We start from the raw sequence: 17,718 nt of genomic DNA, 5'->3' as shown, positions 1-17,718 counted from the left end.
CATGAGTGCGCTCGAATTTGAGAACAACCGTGAACAGGTGTTGCCTCTACCTCTCCACGGTTAGTGGTAGGATCGTAACATTCTGCGCCGATCCTCAAACAACAAGCGCCGTTGCCTTCCAAGAACGTCCGTTTAGCGTTACCGCTGACAGCGGTGACATGAAGTGCGCCCGAATTTGAGAACAACCGTGAACAGGTGTTGCCTCTACCTCTCCACAGATAGTGGTAGGATACGTAACATTCTGCGCCGATCCTCAAACAAGAGATGCCGCTGCCTTAAGAAGACGTCGCCGTGCAAGCGTTACCGTTGCTGTCGGTGACACCAGCGCATGTGGACACTCAGGACGCCTACACGGAGCAATCCCACCGTGCTTACGCGTGGTGGGAGGCTCGGAGGCTTGACCGATGTTGGCTACGCGAGCGCATGAGTAACTTTGGACCCCGTGTCTGCGGTAGATCCCCGTCTTCGTGCGGCCGACTCAGAGCGCCGTGTCCGTCATTCGTTTGGCTTACATATGCTGATGTCGCCTTTCAAGTGCTTGCGTGTTGGTACCCGACCTACAGGAAGTGGTGCTTCTAACACGTTCGCCTCGCAGTGGACACCTTCGGGTGTGCGCTGCATGCTCTAACGGCGCTTGCGGCGTTCCTCGTGATTCAGCGCTCCTAGTGCCCGGTGCTATCAAAGCAACCTCGCTCCCGCTGTTGGTCTCGGATGTTGCTCACGATAAAGAGTCTTGGCCCTTTTGGTTGCCGGGACTGACCCTATAAGCTGCTCTCAGATTTGAGAACAGCCGTGAGCAGGTGTTGCCTCTACCTCTCCCACTGATTAGTGGTAGGATCGTAACGTATTCTGCAGATCCTCAATCAAGTAGGATGAGCTTAGCCAGCTCAATCGCGACAACCGGCTAGGCTGTTGCCTCGGCCTTAACACGCATGAAGTGGAAAGGGACGGACAATAATCGAAGGCTGGGCGTCGACGAGGCGTGCTACTGGTTGATCTGCACGGTAGTCATATGACTTGTCTCAAAGATTAAAGCCATGCATGTGCAAGTATGAACCAATTTGAACTGTGAAACTGCGAATGGCTCATTAAATCAGTTATAGTTTGTTTGATGGTACGTGCTACTCGGATAACAGTAGTAATTCTAGAGCTATCGTTGCAACAAACCCGACTTACAGGAGGCGCATTTATTAGATAAAAAGGCGGCGCGGGCTCACGCCGCTGATCAGATGATTCATGATAACTCGACGGATCGCAAGGCCCTCGATGTCGGCGACGCATCATTCAAATTTCTGCCCTATCAACTTTCGATGGTAGGATAGGGCCTACCATGGTGGTAGCGGTGGCGGAATTAGGGTTCGATTCGGAGAGGAGCACTGAGAAGCAGCTACCACATCCAAGGAAGGCAGCAGGCGCGCAAATTACCCAATCTCGACACGGGAGGTAGTGACAATAAATAACAATACCGGACGCATTGGTGTCACAGTAGTGGAATAAGTACAATCTAAATCCCTTAACGAGGATCCATTGGAGGGCAAATCCGGTGCCGGCGGCCGTGATAATTCCAGCTCAATAGCGTATATTTAAGTTGTTGCGAGTTAAAAAGCTCGTAGTTGGACTTTGGGCAGAGTCGGCGGTCCGCCTCACGGCGAGCACCCGACCAACTCGACCCTTCAGCCGGCGATGCGCTCCTAGCCTTAATTGGCGGGTCAGTGCCACGAGCATCGTTACTTTGAAGAAATTAGAGTGCTCAAAGCAAGCCATCGCTCTGGATACATTAGCATAGGATAACATCATAGGATTAGGTCCTATTGTGTTGGCCTTGGGATCGGAGTAATGATTAGCAGGGACGATCGAGGGCATTACGTATTTCATAGTCGAGGTGAAATTCTTGGATTTATGAAAGGCGAACAAGCTGCAAGCATTGCCAAGGATGTTTTCATTAATCAAGAACGAAAGTTGGGGGCTCGAAGACGATCGGATACCGTCCTAGTCTCAACCATAAGCGATGCCAGACCGGGGATCGGCGGATGTTGCTTATAGGACTCACGCCGGCACCTTATGAAATCAAAGTCTTTGGGTTCAGGGGAGTATAGTGCATGAGCTGAAACTTAAGGAATTGACGGAAGGGCACCACCGGGCGTGGAGCTGCAGGCTTAATTTGACTCAACACGGGAAACTTACCGGAGTCCGAGACATAGCAAGGATTGACAGGCTGAAGCTCTTTCTTGATTCTATGGGTGGTGGTGCATGGCCGTTCTTAGTTGGTGGAGCGATTTATGCAGTTAATTCCGTTAACGAAGCAGAGACCTCAGCACTGCTAACTAGCTATGCGGAGCCATCCCTCATGAGCTAGCTTCTTAGAGGGACTATCGCCGTTTAGGCGACGGAAGTTGAGGCAATAACAGGTGCAGCGATGCCCTTAGATGTTACGGGCGCCGCAGCGCCTTCTGCTGATGTATTCAGCAGTATATAGCCTTGGCTGACAGGCCCGGTTAATCTTGAGAAATTTCATCGTGATGGGGATAGATCATTACAATTGTTGGTCTTCAACGAGGAATACCTAGTAAGCGCGAGTCATCAGCTCGCATTGACTCAATCCTCTGCCCTTTGTACACACTGCCCAGTCGCTCTGCGAGTTGAATAGTCCGGTGAAGTGTTCGGATCGCGGCGGCGAGGCGGTTCGCCGCCCCAGACGTCGCGAGAAGTCCATTGAACCTTATCATTTAGAGGAAGGAGAAGTCGTAACAAGGTTTCCGTGAGTGAACCTCCGGAAGGATCATTATGCGTGACCACGACCAAAAGCAGACCGCGCACGAGTTATCTAGCTGCTTGGCGGCGGCATACGTACGTCGCTTGGCAAAAGTCCTCGACAACCTCATCTTTTCGGAGTTGGGGCTCGGGGTAAAGAACCCACGAGCGCCGAAAGCGTCAAGAATACTGTGCCTAACGAGGGATGTGGCTGGCTTGCTAGCCGCACCCGAGTTGCAATTCTATATAATCCACACGACTCTAAGCAACGGATATCTCGGCTCTCGCATCGATGAAGAACGTGGCGAAATCGATACCTGGTGTGGATTGCGAGAATCCGCGAACCATCGAGTCTTTGAGCGCAAGTTGCGCTAGAGGCCTCTTGGCCGAGGCACTGCCCTACTAGGCGTCACGCCAAATACGCTCCCACCCAACTAACTTGGGGTGGGACGCGGCATGTGGCTCCTCGTCCCGCAAGAAGCGGTGGGCCAAAGATCCAGTTGCCCAGCCTATCGTGCCGGACACGGCGCGTGGTGAGCGACCTCGCTTTACTAAACGCGAGTGCCTCCGTAGCGTAGCCGACAGCGATGGCCGAATGGACCCTTTTAGCAGGTGCATGGCGCTTCGGCCAGCGACGCCAGGTCAGGCGGGACTACCGCTGAATTTAAGCATATAAATAAGCGGAGGAGAAGAAACTTACAGGGATTCCCCTAGTAGCGGCGACGAGCCGGGAACAGCCCGGCTTGAGAATCGGGCGGTATGTGCCGTCCAGTGTAGTACGGAGGCGTCCTCAGCGACGGACCGAGCCCAAGTCCCACAGGAAAGGGCGCACAGGAGGAGTGAGACCCCGTCCGGCCCGGACCTGTCGCATCACGGCGTATCAGCGAGTCGGGTTGTTTGGGAATGCAGCCAAATCGGGCGGTAGACTCCGTCCAAGGCTAAATACAGGCGAGAGCCCGATAGCGAACCAGTACCGCGAGGAAAGAGGAAAAGGACTTTGAAAAGAGAGTCAAGAGTGCCTGAGAGTGCGGGAGGAAGCGGATGGGGGCAGCGATGCGCCCGGCCGTATGCGGAGCGGCTTTGCTGGTCGCCGCTCGGCTCGAGGCGTGGACTGTTGTCAGGCTGCGCCGCTGACCAAAGCCGGGGGCCTTAGAGTGCCTCCGGTGGCCGTCATCGGCCTGGCCGTACTCGCGCGCCCGAAAGGCGTGTCCCTCGGGGCGCTGCGGCTGCAACGGCTGCGGGCTCCCCATCGCGAGCCGTCTTGAAACACGGACCAAGGAGTCTGACATGCGTGCGAGTCGACGGGTTCCAAAACCTGGGATGCGCAAGGAAGCTGACGAGCGGGAGGCCCTCACGGGCCCGCCGCTGGCCGACCCTGATCTTCGTGAAGGGTTCGAGTTGGAGCACGCCTGTCGGGACCCGAAAGATGGTGAACTATGCCTGGGCGGGGCGAAGCCAGAGGAACCTCTGGTGGAGGCTCGAAGCGATACTGACGTGCAAATCGTTCGTCTGACTTGGGTATAGGGGCGAAAAGACTAATCGAACCATCTAGTAGCTTGGTTCCCTCCGAAGTTTCCCTCGGGATAGCTGGAGCCATTCACGAGTTCTATCGGGTAAAGCCAATGATTAGAGGCATCGGGCGCAACGCCCTCGACCTATTCTCAAACTTTAAATAGGTAGGATGGATGCGGCTGCTCCGGTGGCAGCGCACACGGATCGAGGTGCTCAAAGTGAGGCCATTTTGGTAGAGAGCTGGCGATGCGGGATGAGCCGGCTAAGGTTACGGTGCCCTAGCTAGCAGCGCTAACCTAGAACCCACAAGGGTGTTGGTCGATTAAGACGACGGGACGGTGGTCATGGAAGTCGAAATCCGCTAAGGAGTGTGTAACAACTCACACTGCGAATCAACTAGCCCCGAAAATGGATGGCGCTGACGGCATGCGACCACACCCGGCCATACAGGCAAGCGCCATGCCCGATGAGTAGGAGCCCGCGGCGGCACGCTGCAAAACCTAGAGGCGCATGAGCCCGGCGGGAGCTTGGCACGTCAGTGCTGGATCTTGGTGGTAGTAGCAAATATTCAAATGAGAACTTTGAAGGCGAAGAGGAGAAAGGTTCCATGTGAGCGGCACTTGCACATGGGTAAGCCGATCTAAGGGACGAGGGTAACCCGGCGAGATAGCGCGATCACGCGCATCCCAAAGGAATCGGGTTCAGATTTCCGAGCCGGAGATGTGGCGGTTGACGGCCGACGTTAGGAAGTCCGGAGACGCCGGCGGGGCCTCGGGGAAGAGTTATCTTTGTACGCAACGGCCTGCCAACCACTGGAGCTCAGTGATTCGGCCGGAGGTAGGGTCAGTGGTCGGAGAAGAGCACCGCACGTCGCAGTGTCAGGGTGCGCCGGCGGCCATGAAAATCCGGAGGACGAGTACCGTCACGCCCGGTCGTACTCATAACATCAGGTCTCCAAGGTGAGAACTGACCTCGCCAATGGAACAATGTAGGCAGGGAAGTCGGCCAAACGGATCCGTAACCCGGGGGAAAAGGATTAGCTCACGGGTAAGGCTCGGGGTCCCGGCCCCGGGCCGTCCGGCTGTCGGCGGATTGCTCGAGCTGCTCCACGCGGGCGCGTCGCCGCGTGCGGCGGGGACGGACCGGGAGCCAGTCCCTTCGGGGGCTTTCCTGTGGCAGCAGTGAGCTTCAGGCTGAGTACAGGACAAGGGGAATCCGGCCCATTTGAGTAAAACAAAGCATTGCCGGGTCTTATTCGAAGACTTGGAGACCAACTCTTGGGGATCCACCTATATAATGAGGGGCCAAGGGAGGGGGCCGGCCACCCCAAGACCACAAGCTGGCCGCCCCATTGAAGTGGCCGGCCACCCCTCCCAAACCCTAGCCGCCCCCTCTCCTCCATAGCTCCCGCGTGCTTTAGCGAAGCTCCGCCGGAGTTCTCCACCGCCACCGACACCACGCCGTCGTGCTCGTCGGATTCAAGAGGAGCTACTACTTCCGCTGCCCGCTGGAACGGGAGGTGGACGTCGTCTTCATCAACAACCGAACGTGTGACCGAGTACGGAGGTGTTGCCCGTTCGTGGCGCCGGAACCGATCGTGATCAAGATCTTCTACGCGCTTTTGCAAGCGGCAAGTGAACGTCTACCGCAGCAACAAGAGCCTCATCTTGTAGGCTTTGGAATCTCTTCAAGGGTGAGACTCGATATCCCCTCGTTGCTACCGTCTTCTAGATTGCATCTTGGCTTGGATTGCGTGTTCGCGGTAGAATTTTTTTTGTTTTCTATGCAACGTTATCCTAGAATCTCGGAGTTCCTCTTGGGTCCTAAGAGGAATACTCCTGGGTTCGAGGTGAACCCGACTCAACTTACAATATAGGAGTCTTACTAAGTTATACATTTATTCTCCTCGAGCAGCTAAGTACTAAGTGTTCGCACTGCTCGGATACTACTACTATCAGGTAGGTCTACGCTTGTTCTCCTCCGGAACCCTCCCCGGTTCCGTAGACGATGAGGTAGTCAACTCCTTCTATACCTCCGGAGAGGTCTGGTTCTTCATAGCAGATGTCTTCTGCTCCGTCTTGGTTGTCGTTGTCCTCCTCAAGTCGATTCAGACAATCTAAGCAGGGGATTTAAGAGTGGTATGAGTACAAGCGTACTCAACAAGTTCATTATAGAAAAGAGGTGTTTAATGCACTAACTACGATATCAGACCAGAAAGTCTAATACCAATGCAGGTTTTGATAATCATTTCTTCAAGAGGTTGCTTTTATTCGGAAGAACTATGTCCGTCGGCCTTCACCGGTTTACTAGAACTTCATGGAGTTCCTTTCCGGCAGCGTTCGCAGCTCCAAAGCCCGGAACAGGGAGTGACAGGTCACGATTCATTACACTCTGCGAGAGGTGTGTTGCTTTACCCATAAGAGATCTTAACCTTGGTGCCAACCGGGCAGCTTTCCCGTCCACACTTCCTTTGGTGTGAGGCCCGGTATAAGGTCTAGCCAATCATGTTCCTCCGCTACCTCGAAAACCCACCCTTTGTTGCAATTCCGACCTTGGGTCCTCGCCGGCCAGCGTATCCATAGGATACCATCCGACCTCAACTATTACCAGGTCGCAACCATGGTCCTTCGCTGGTCGTTGCAACTCATCATAGACCGCATTACCGTGGGGAATTAGAATGGGATCCACACCCTCCGGTTGTTCTCGCAAGATACAACTGCTACGGTAAGCGCATCCGTTGATGAACGAGAGGTGGAAACACTTTTGACTACTCCGTCCCACTCCAGATCTTATGGTTAACACGGTTATTACGGCACAAGAATCACTGGACAAATTTGTTGTTTAATCCTAGATGGATATAAACCCATTGCAATGGAACCTCCACCATGTCAACACATTCCATGGTTCCATTGCCAACCACATAGTCATATTCATAGTTATGAAAATAGTGGTTTTGCTTTCGATGCAATAGTGATAAACATAGTACTTTGCAAGTAATTTGGTAAAAATACTCAAATGACATGCGCAAGCGATGAACTTGCCTGAACACTGCAAAGTGTTGCAGTTGGATGGTGTGGACTGACCCTTGTCCTATGTTGCTGAAAAATAGCATCATTGTCCGATAAGGGCAATGGTTAAAGAAGCAATTATGCATGATTCAGCTTTTAGGGTTTGTTTCCCCCTTCCGGTGTCTTATCATTTTATGTGAGAGGTAATTACTAAGAATAATTTGGAGATACTCTGTTTAAGGTAAAAATACAACCTTGAAATGTTGTCAAGGTGTTTTTAAAATCCAAAAGTATTTATGGACTTATTTTTATCATTAAAAATATAAGTTTTAATTTTTCATGATTAATTCCTTGCATTTAAATATGACTTATTTTTAATTGTCTCAAAAATTCCATTTCATATTTCATTATGATTGAGAATTTTATGCTGAGTGGTTTTCACATTTTTATTTATTTTTTTAGAGCTATATTTATTTTATAAAAATTCAGTGAGTTTCACTTAATTTGGCATTTTTGGAAATGTCCAGAATGCCCTCGGGCCCACCTGTCAGGGTGAACCCGAGTGGGTTGGGCTCAACCCCTTTGGCCTGGTCCGGCCCACTCGATCGCCCTCACTTCTTCTCCTCTCCCTCGCGAAACCCTAATCTTCCCGAGCTTTGGCGACACGCGGTCGCCGTCGCCTTCGCCGAATTCCTCCGGTCGCCTCCGGCCATCCCCGCCGGCGGGATCGGTCGCAAAAGAACGGCCGCTCGACGGCGCACCTATCGGTTCGCGTCGATCTGCGTTTCATCGCCGCCACCGCTCGCCCCCAACTCATGTGCGGCACGGCCGTGGGGTTCCGCGGTGATGCGTGTAGTTGACACGTCCGTTGGGAACCCCAAGAGGAAGGTGTGATGCGCACAGCGGCAAGTTTCCCTCAGTAAGAAACCAAGGTTTAATCGAACCAGTAGGAGTCAAGAAGCACGTTGAAGGTTGATGGCGGCGGGATGTAGTGCGGCGCAACACCGGAGATTCCGGCGCCAACGTGGAACCCGCACAACACAACCAAAGTACTTTGCCCCAACGAAACAATGAGGTTGTCAATCTCACCGGCTTGCTGTAACAAAGGATTAACCGTATTGTGTGGAAGATGATTGTTTGCGAGAGAAAACGATGAAACAAGTATTGCAGACAGATTTGTATTTCAGTATTAAAAGAATGGACCGGGGTCCACAGTTCACTAGAGGTGTCTCTCCCATAAGATAAAAGCATGTTGGGTGAACAAATTACAATCGAGCAATTGACAAATAGAGAGGGCATAACAATGCACATACATGTCATGATAAGTATAGTGAGATTTAATTGGGCATTACGACAAAGTACATAGACCGCCATCCAACCGCATCTATGCCTAAAAAGTCCACCTTCGAGGTTATCGTCCGAACCCCTTCCAGTATTAAGTTGCAAAGCAACGTGACAATTGCATTAAGTATGGTGCGTAATGTAATCAATAACTACATCCTCGGACATAGCATCAATGTTTTATCCCTAGTGGCAACAAGCACAACACAACCTTAGGGGTTTCGTCACTCCCCAGGTGTCAATGCGGGCATGAACCCACTATCGAGCATAAATACTCCCTCTTGGAGTTACTAGCATCAACTTGGCCGAGCCTCTACTAATAACGGAGAGCATGCAAGATCATAAACAACACATATGAAATAACTTGATAATTAACATAACATGGTATTCTCTATCCATCGGATCCCGACAAACACAACATAGAGTATTACAGATAGATGATCTTGATCATGTTAGGCAGCTCACAAGATCCAACAATGAAGCACAATGAGGAGAAGACAACCATCTAGCTACTGCTATGGACCCATAGTCCAGGGGTTAACTACTCACTCATCACTCCGGAGGCGACCATGGCGGTGTAGAGTCCTCCGGAGATGAATCCCCTCTCCGGCAGGGTACCGGAGGAGATCTCCGGAATCCCCCGAGATGGGATCGGCGGCGGCGGCGTCTCAGTAAGGTTTTCCGTATCGTGGTTTTTCGCATCAGGGGTTTCGCGACGGAGGCTTTAAGTAGGCGGAAGGGCAGAGTCGGGGGGCTAACGAGGGGCCCACACCACAGGGCGGCGCGGGCCCCCCCTTGGCCGCGCCACCATGTGGTTTGGCCACCTCGTGGCCCCACTTCGTATGCTCTTCGGTCTTCCGGAAGGTTCGTGGCAAAATAGGCCCCTGGGTCTTCGTTTCGTCCAATTCCGAGAATATTTCGTTACTAGGATTTACGAAACCAAAAACAGCGAGAAAACGAGAACCGGCACTTCGGCATCTTGTTAATAGGTTAGTTCCGGAAAATGCACGAATATGACATAAAGTGTGCATAAAACATGTAGGTATCATCAATAATATGGCATAGAACATAAGAAATTATCGATACGTCGGAGACGTATCAAGCATCCCCAAGCTTAGTTCTGCTCGTCCCGAGCGGGTAAAACGATAACAAAGATAATTTCTGAAGTGATATGCCATCATAACCTTGATCATACTATTTGTAAACATATGTAGTGGATGCAGCGATCAAAACAATGGTAATGACATGAGTAAACAAGTGAATCATAAAGCAAAGACTTTTCATGAATCGTACTTCAAGACAAGTATTAATAAGTCTTGCATAAGAGTTAACTCATAAAGCAATAAATCAAAGTAAAGGCATTGAAGCAACACAAAGGAAGATTAAGTTTCAGCGGTTGCTTTCAACTTGTAACATGTATATCTCATGGATAATTGTCAACATAGAGTAATATAACAAGTGCAATATGCAAATATGTAGGAATCAATGCACAGTTCACACAAGTGTTTGCTTCTTGAGGTGGAGAGAGATAGGTGAACTGACTCAACATAAAAGTAAAAAGAATGGTCCTTCAAAGAGGAAAGCATCGATTGCTATATTTGTGCTAGAGCTTTTATTTTGAAAACATGAAACAATTTTGTCAACGGTAGTAATAAAGCATATGAGTTATGTAAATTATATCTTACAAGTTGCAAGCCTCATGCATAGTATACTAATAGTGCCCGCACCTTGTCCTAATTAGCTTGGACTACCGGATCTTTGCAATGCACATGTTTTAACCAAGTGTCACAATGGGGTACCTCCATGCCGCCTCGTACAAAGGTCTAAGGAGAAAGCTCGCATTTTGGATTTCTCACTTTTGATTATTCTCAACTTAGACATCCATACCGGGACAACATGGACAACAGATAATGGACTCCTCTTTAATGCATAAGCATGTGGCAACAGTTAATGTTCTCATATGAGATTGAGGATATATGTCCAAAACTGAAACTTCCACCATGAATCATGGCTTTAGTTAGCGGCCCAATGTTCTTCTCTAACAATATGCATGCTCCAACCATGAAGGTGGTAGATCTCTCTTACTTCGGACAAGACGGACATGCATAGCAACTCACATGATATTCAACAAAGAATAGTTGATGGCGTCCCCAGAAGCATGGTTATCGCACAACAAGCAACTTAATAAGAGATAAAGTGCATAGGTACATATTCAATACCACAATAGTTTTTAAGCTATTTGTCCCATGAGCTATATATTGCAAAGGTGAATGATGGAATTTTAAAGGTAGCACTCAAGCAATTTACTTTGGAATGGCGGATAAATACTATGTAGTAGGTAGGTATGGTGGACACAAATGGCATAGTGGTTGGCTCAAGTATTTTGGATGCATGAGAAGTATTCCCTCTCGATACAAGGTTTAGGCTAGCAAGGTTATTTGAAACAAACACAAGGATGAACGGTGCAGCAAAACTTACATAAAAGACATATTGTAAACATTATAAGACTCTACACCGTCTTCCTTGTTGTTCAAAACTCAATACTAGATGTTATCTAGACTCTAGAGAAACCAAATATGCAAACCAAATTAGCAAGCTCTAAGTGTTTCTTCATTAATGGGTGCAAAGTATATGATGCAAGAGCTTAAACATGAGCACAACAATTGCCAAGTATCAAATTATCCAAGACATTTTAGAGTTACTACATGTAGCATTTTCCAATTCCAACCATATAACAATTTAACGAAGAAGAAACTTCGCCATGAATACTATGAGTAGAGCCTAAGGACATACTTTTCCATATGCTACAGCTGGAGCGTGTCTCTCTCCCATAAAGTGAATGCTAGGATCCATTTTATTCAAACAAAACAAAAAACAAAAACAAACCGACGCTCCAAGCAAAGTGCATAAGATGTGACGGAATAAAAATATAGTTTCGGGGGAGGAACCCGATAATGTTGTCGATGAAGAAGGGGATGCCTTGGGCATCCCCAAGCTTAGACGCTTGAGTCTTCTTAGAATATGCAGGGGTGAACCACCGGGGCATCCCCAAGCTTAGAGCTTTCACTCTCCTTGATCATATTGCATCATACTCCTCTCTTGATCCTTGAAAACTTCCTCCACACCAAACTCGAAACAACTCATTAGAGGGTTAGTGCATAATAAAAATTCACATGTTCATAGGTGACACAATCATTCTTAACACTTCTGGACATTGCATAAATCTACTGGACATTAATGGAGCAAAGAAATTCATCCAACATAGCAAAAGAGGCAATGCAAAATAAAAGGCAGAATCTGTCAAAACAGAACAGTCCGTAAAGATGGATTTTATTAGGCCACCAGACTTGCTCAAATGAAAATGCTCAAATTGAATGAAAGTTGCATACATATCTGAGGATCATGCACGTAAATTGGCTTAATTTTCTGAGCTACCTAGAGGGAGGTAGACCCAGATTCGTGACAGCAAAGAAATCTGGAACTGCGCAATAATCCAAATCTAGTACTTACTTTTCTATCAAAGACTTTACTTGGCACAACAAAACTTAAAACTAAGATAAGGAGAGGTTGCTACAGTAGTAAACAACTTCCAAGACACAAATATAAAACAAAAATACTGTAGTAAAAACATGGGTTGTCTCCCATAAGCGCTTTTCTTTAACGCCTTTCGGCTAGGCGCGAAAGTGTATCTCAAGTAACATCGAGAGACGAAGCATCAACATCATAATTTGTTCTAATAATAGAATCATAAGGTAACTTCATTCTCTTTCTAGGGAAGTGTTCCATACCTTTCTTGAGAGGAAATTTATATTTAATATTACCTTCCTTCATATCAATAGTAGCACCAACGGTTCGAAGAAAAGGTCTTCCCAATATAATGGGGCAAGATGCATTGCATTCAATATCCAAGACAACAAAATCAACGGGGACAAGGTTATTGTTAACCATAATATGAACATTATCAACTTTCCCCAAAGGTTTCTTTTTAGCATTATCAGCGAGATTAACATCCGGATAACGAGTTTTTCAATGGTGGCAAGTCAAGCATATCATAAACTTTCTTAGGCATAACAGAAATACTTGCACCAAGATCACATAAAGCATTACAATCAAAATCTTTGACTCTCATTTTAATGATGGGATCCCAACCATCCTCTAGCTTTCTAGGAATAGAAGTTTCAAGTTTTAGTTTTTCTTCTGTAGCTTTTATGAGAGCATTTGTAATATGTTTTGTGAAAGCCAAGTTTACAGCGCTAGCATTGGGACTTTTAGCAAGTTTTTGCAAGAACTTTATAACTTCAGAGATGTGGCAATCATCAAAATCTAAATCATTACAATCTAAAGCAATGGGATTATCATCCCCAAGGTTGGAAAAAATTTCAGCAGTTTTATCACAGGCGGTTTCAGCAGTTTTAGCAGTTTCAGGTAATTTTGCGCGCTTTGCACTAGGAGTAGAAGCATTGCCAACACCAATTATTTTACCATTGATAGTAGGAGGTGCAGCAACATGTGAATTATTAGCATTGCTAGTGGTGGTAATAGTCCAAACTTTAGCTACATTTTCCTTTTTAGCTAGTTTTTCATTTTCTTCTCTATCCCACCTAGCACGCAGTTCAGCCATTAATCTTATATTCTCATTAATTCTAACTTGGATGGCATTTGCTGTAGTAACAATTTTATTTTCAATATCCCTATTAGGCATAACTTTCGATTTCAAAAGATCAACATCGGAGGCAAGACTATCAACTCTAGAAACAAGAATATCAATTTTATTGAGCTTTTCCTCAACAGATTTGTTAAAGGCAGTTTGTGTACTAATAAATTCTTTAAGCATAGCTTCAAGTCCAGGGGGTGTATTCCTATTATTGTTGTAAGAATTCCCATAAGAATTAGCATAACCGTTACCATTATTATAAGGATATGGCCTATAGTTATTACTAGAATTGTTCCGATAAGCATTGTTGTTGAAATTATTATTTTTAATGAAGTTTACATCAACATGTTATTCTTGGGCAACCAATGAAGCTAATGGAACATTATTAGGATCAACATTAGTCCTATCATTCGCAAGCATAGACATAATAGCATCAACCTTATCATTCAAGGAAGAGGATTCTTCAACAGAATTTACCTTCTTACCTTGTGGAGCTCTTTCCGTGTGCCATTCAGAGTAATTAACCATTATATTATCAAGGAGCTTTGTTGCTTCACCAAGAGTGATGGACATAAAGGTACCTCCAGCAGCTGAATCCAATAAATTCCGCGAAGAAAAATTTAGTCCTGCATAGAAGGTTTGGATGATCATCCAAGTAGTCGACCTATGGGTTGGGCAATTTTTAACCAGAGATTTCATTCTTTCCCAAGCTTGAGCAACATGTTCATTATCCAATTGTTTAAAATTCATTATGCTACTCCTCAAAGATATAATTTTAGCAGTGGGATAATATCTACCAATAAAAGCATCCTTGCATTTAGTCCAGGAATCAATACTATTCTTAGGCAGAGATAGCAACCAATCTTTAGCTCTTCCTCTTAATGAGAAAGGAAACAATTTTAATTTTATAATGTCACCATCTACATCTTTATATTTTTGCATTTCACATAGTTCAACAAAATTATTGAGATGGGCAGCGAGCATCATCAGAACTAACACTAGAAAATTGCTCTCGCATAACAAGATTAAGTAAAGCAGGTTTAATTTCAAAGAATTCCGCTGTAGTAGCAGGTGGAGCAATAGGTGTGCATAAGAAATCATTATTATTTGTGCTAGTGAAGTCACACAACTTAGTATTTTCAGGGGTGGCCATTTTAGCAGTAGTAAATAAAGCAAACTAGATAAAGTAAATGCAAGTAAACTAATTTTTTTGTGTTTTCGATATAGCAAACAAGACAGTAAATAAAGTAAAGCTAGCAACTAATTTTTTTGTGTTTTGATATAAAGTGCAGCAAACAAAGTAGTAAATAAAATAAAGCAAGACAAAAACAAAGTAAAGAGATTGGGAAGTGGAGACTCCCCTTGCAGCGTGTCTTGATCTCCCCGGCAACGGCGCCGTAAATTTGCTTGATGCGTGTAGTTGACACGTCCGTTGGGAACCCCAAGAGGAAGGTGTGATGCGCACAGCGGCAAGTTTCCCTCGCAAGAAACCAAGGTTTAATCGAACCAGTAGGAGTCAAGAAGCACGTTGAAGGTTGATGGCGGCGGGATGTAGTGCGGCGCAACACCGGAGATTCCGGCGCCAACGTGGAACCCGCACAACACAACCAAAGTACTTTGCCCCAACGAAACAGTGAGGTTGTCAATCTCACCGGCTTGCCGTAACAAAGGATTAACCGTATTGTGTGGAAGATGATTGTTTGCGAGAAAACGATAAAACAAGTATTGCAGCAGATTTGTATTTCAAGTATTAAAAGAATGGACCGGGGTCCACAGTTCACTAGAGGTGTCTCTCCCATAAGATAAAAGCATGTTGGGTGAACAAATTACAGTCGAGCAATTGACAAATAGAGAGGGCATAACAATGCACATACATGTCATGATAAGTATAGTGAGATTTAATTGGGCATTACGACAAAGTACATAGACCGCCATCCAACCGCATCTATGCCTAAAAAGTCCACCTTCAGGTTATCGTCCGAACCCCTTCCAGTATTAAGTTGCAAAGCAACGAGACAATTGCATTAAGTATGGTGCGTAATGTAATCAATAACTACATCCTCGGACATAGCATCAATGTTTTATCCCTAGTGGCAACAAGCACAACACAACCTTAGGGGTTTCGTCACTCTCCAGGTGTCAATGCAGGCATGAACCCACTATCGAGCATAAATACTCCCTCTTGGAGTTACTAGCATCAACTTGGCCAGAGCCTCTACTAACAACGGAGAGCATGCAAGATCATAAACAACACATATGAAATAACTTGATAATTAACATAACATGGTATTCTCTATCCATCGGATCCCGACAAACACAACATAGAGTATTACAGATAGATGATCTTGATCATGTTAGGCAGCTCACAAGATCCAACAATGAAGCACAATAAGGAGAAGACAACCATCTAGCTACTGCTATGGACCCATAGTCCAGGGGTGAACTACTCACTCATCACTCCGGAGGCGACCATGGCGGTGTAGAGTCCTCCGGGAGATGAATCCCCTCTCCGGCAGGGTGCCGGAGGAGATCTCCGTAATCCCCCGAGATGGGATCAGCGGCGGCGGCGTCTCGCAAGGTTTTCCGTATCGTGGTTTTTCGCATCAGGGGTTTCGCGACGGAGGCTTTAAGTAGGCGGAAGGGCAGAGTCGGGGGGCTAACGAGGGGCCCACACCACAGGGCGGCGCGGGCCCCCCTTGGCCGCGCCGCCATGTGGTTTGGCCACCTCGTGGCCCCACTTCGTATGCTCTTCGGTCTTCTGGAAGGTTCGTGGCAAAATAGGCCCCTGGGTCTTCGTTTCGTCCAATTCCGAGAATATTTCGTTACTAGGATTTACGAAACCAAAAACAGCAGAAAACGAGAACCGGCACTTCGGCATCTTGTTAATAGGTTAGTTCCAGAAAATGCACGAATATGACATAAAGTGTGCATAAAACATGTAGGTATCATCAATAATATGGCATAGAACATAACAAATTATCGATACGTCGGAGACGTATCACGCGGCGATTCGTCGCTCGCTAGCGAACCACACGCGGTGGCGCGGCCGTGTGCTTCGCCGAGGTGGTGCTGGAGCTGCGGCTCTGCCACGGCCTGGCTTGGCTGGCGGCGCCGTTCACCCGGCGTGTGCCGCCGTGGCCGCCATGGCCGTGTTCACCGGCCCGCTTCACCTGTAAGTGCTCCACCGCCTCTCCTATCTCTCCAGTGCTTCTTCTTCTTGTTCTAGCTCTAGCCATGGCTGCTCCTCCTGTTGGAGATGCCGCCATGCCGTGCTGCTGCTGCTGTATGCTATTGGCTACTGCTGCTATGCTTGCTGTTGATGCGATGGATTCTAGCTGCTGCTGATGTGTGATTAGCCCTGCCTTGCTATTGCCATGGTTCTGTGCAATTTTTTATAAGCTATGTGCTTGCTTATGCTTGCATTTCTTGCTTGAAACTAACCCCGTGACTCTGTTCTTGATGCTACTTCTGCTAGATCATCAAGTGTATTCAATTACCTTGCCCTGGCTTGATTATTGTGTGTAATCCTTGCAAATTTGCAAGAGCCAGTGCCACTTTGTTATGTTTATTGAGTTATAACTAATGGGCTTGCTCAATTGAGCATGATTGTTGACTAGATAGCACCATTACTTGATGGTGTGCTTCTGGATACAATTGTATTTGATTTATTTGCTTATCTGTGATGCAATTGTTCAGGTTATGTGGCTATTTAATTCATATTGTTACTGTGTTGGTACTAGGCTTGGTTCTAGCAGGCCTTAGCATGCTTTAGCATGCCCTGTCATGCTCTAGCAAGTTCCTGATGATCATATGATCATCAGTTGCTTGTAAAGGCTGCTGGTTTGTGTCTGTGCCTCACTGCTGCTCATTCTGGGATGTGTGTGTCACACAGACATGTGCTGGTGTGTGCTGGTGCTTGCTCAAGCATCCATTGATGCTTGAAATGATCATTTGGCTCATATGCAAGTGTTCTAGTTACTAGTTGCTTGTGTAATTCATTTATCTGAATGGCTTGGCATGATTTAATGGGTAAATGAGATGAACTGTTTCTGCAGTTATGATTCTTTGATTGAAATGACTTAGAGGGATGCCAACAATTGTTGGGAATCCTAGCTCAATCTGAACCCATCTGGGTGATGATAGATTTGCTTGGCTGTATTTTCTTGTGGTTGAGGTGACCCTAGCAGTAGCTATCTGCTATTCCAGGGTAGCTCCCCTCTCTGTGGCTTGTGGTGGCTTGGTGAATGCATTACTGGTTAATCCCTTTTTGGATTTCCAGTGGTCTTTGATGTTGACAAACATGAATAGACATTTTATTGTCTATCTGTCTCATGGTGTACTAGGTTTTAGGTGCTAGGTGACTTTGGTTGGCTAGGTAGGATCATTTCCTTGATGGATTGCCTTGGTTATGCCATTGATTTGGTCTAACCAGTGTTCCCTTGGTGATTTCCT

General features: G+C 46.9%; 1 pseudogene; it reads left to right on the top strand.

Moving 5' to 3' along the window:
• The first annotated feature begins 3,008 nt into the window (after positions 1-3,008).
• Positions 3,009-3,163, top strand: LOC124658613 (annotated as a pseudogene).
• The last annotated feature ends 14,555 nt before the right edge of the window (positions 3,164-17,718 follow it).

Source organism: Lolium rigidum, chromosome 5, assembly GCF_022539505.1.
Source record: "Lolium rigidum isolate FL_2022 chromosome 5, APGP_CSIRO_Lrig_0.1, whole genome shotgun sequence".
Classification (NCBI taxonomy): domain Eukaryota; kingdom Viridiplantae; phylum Streptophyta; class Magnoliopsida; order Poales; family Poaceae; genus Lolium; species Lolium rigidum.
Note: the sequence above shows the minus strand (reverse complement) of the source record. Positions and strands in the feature narration are given on the sequence as shown.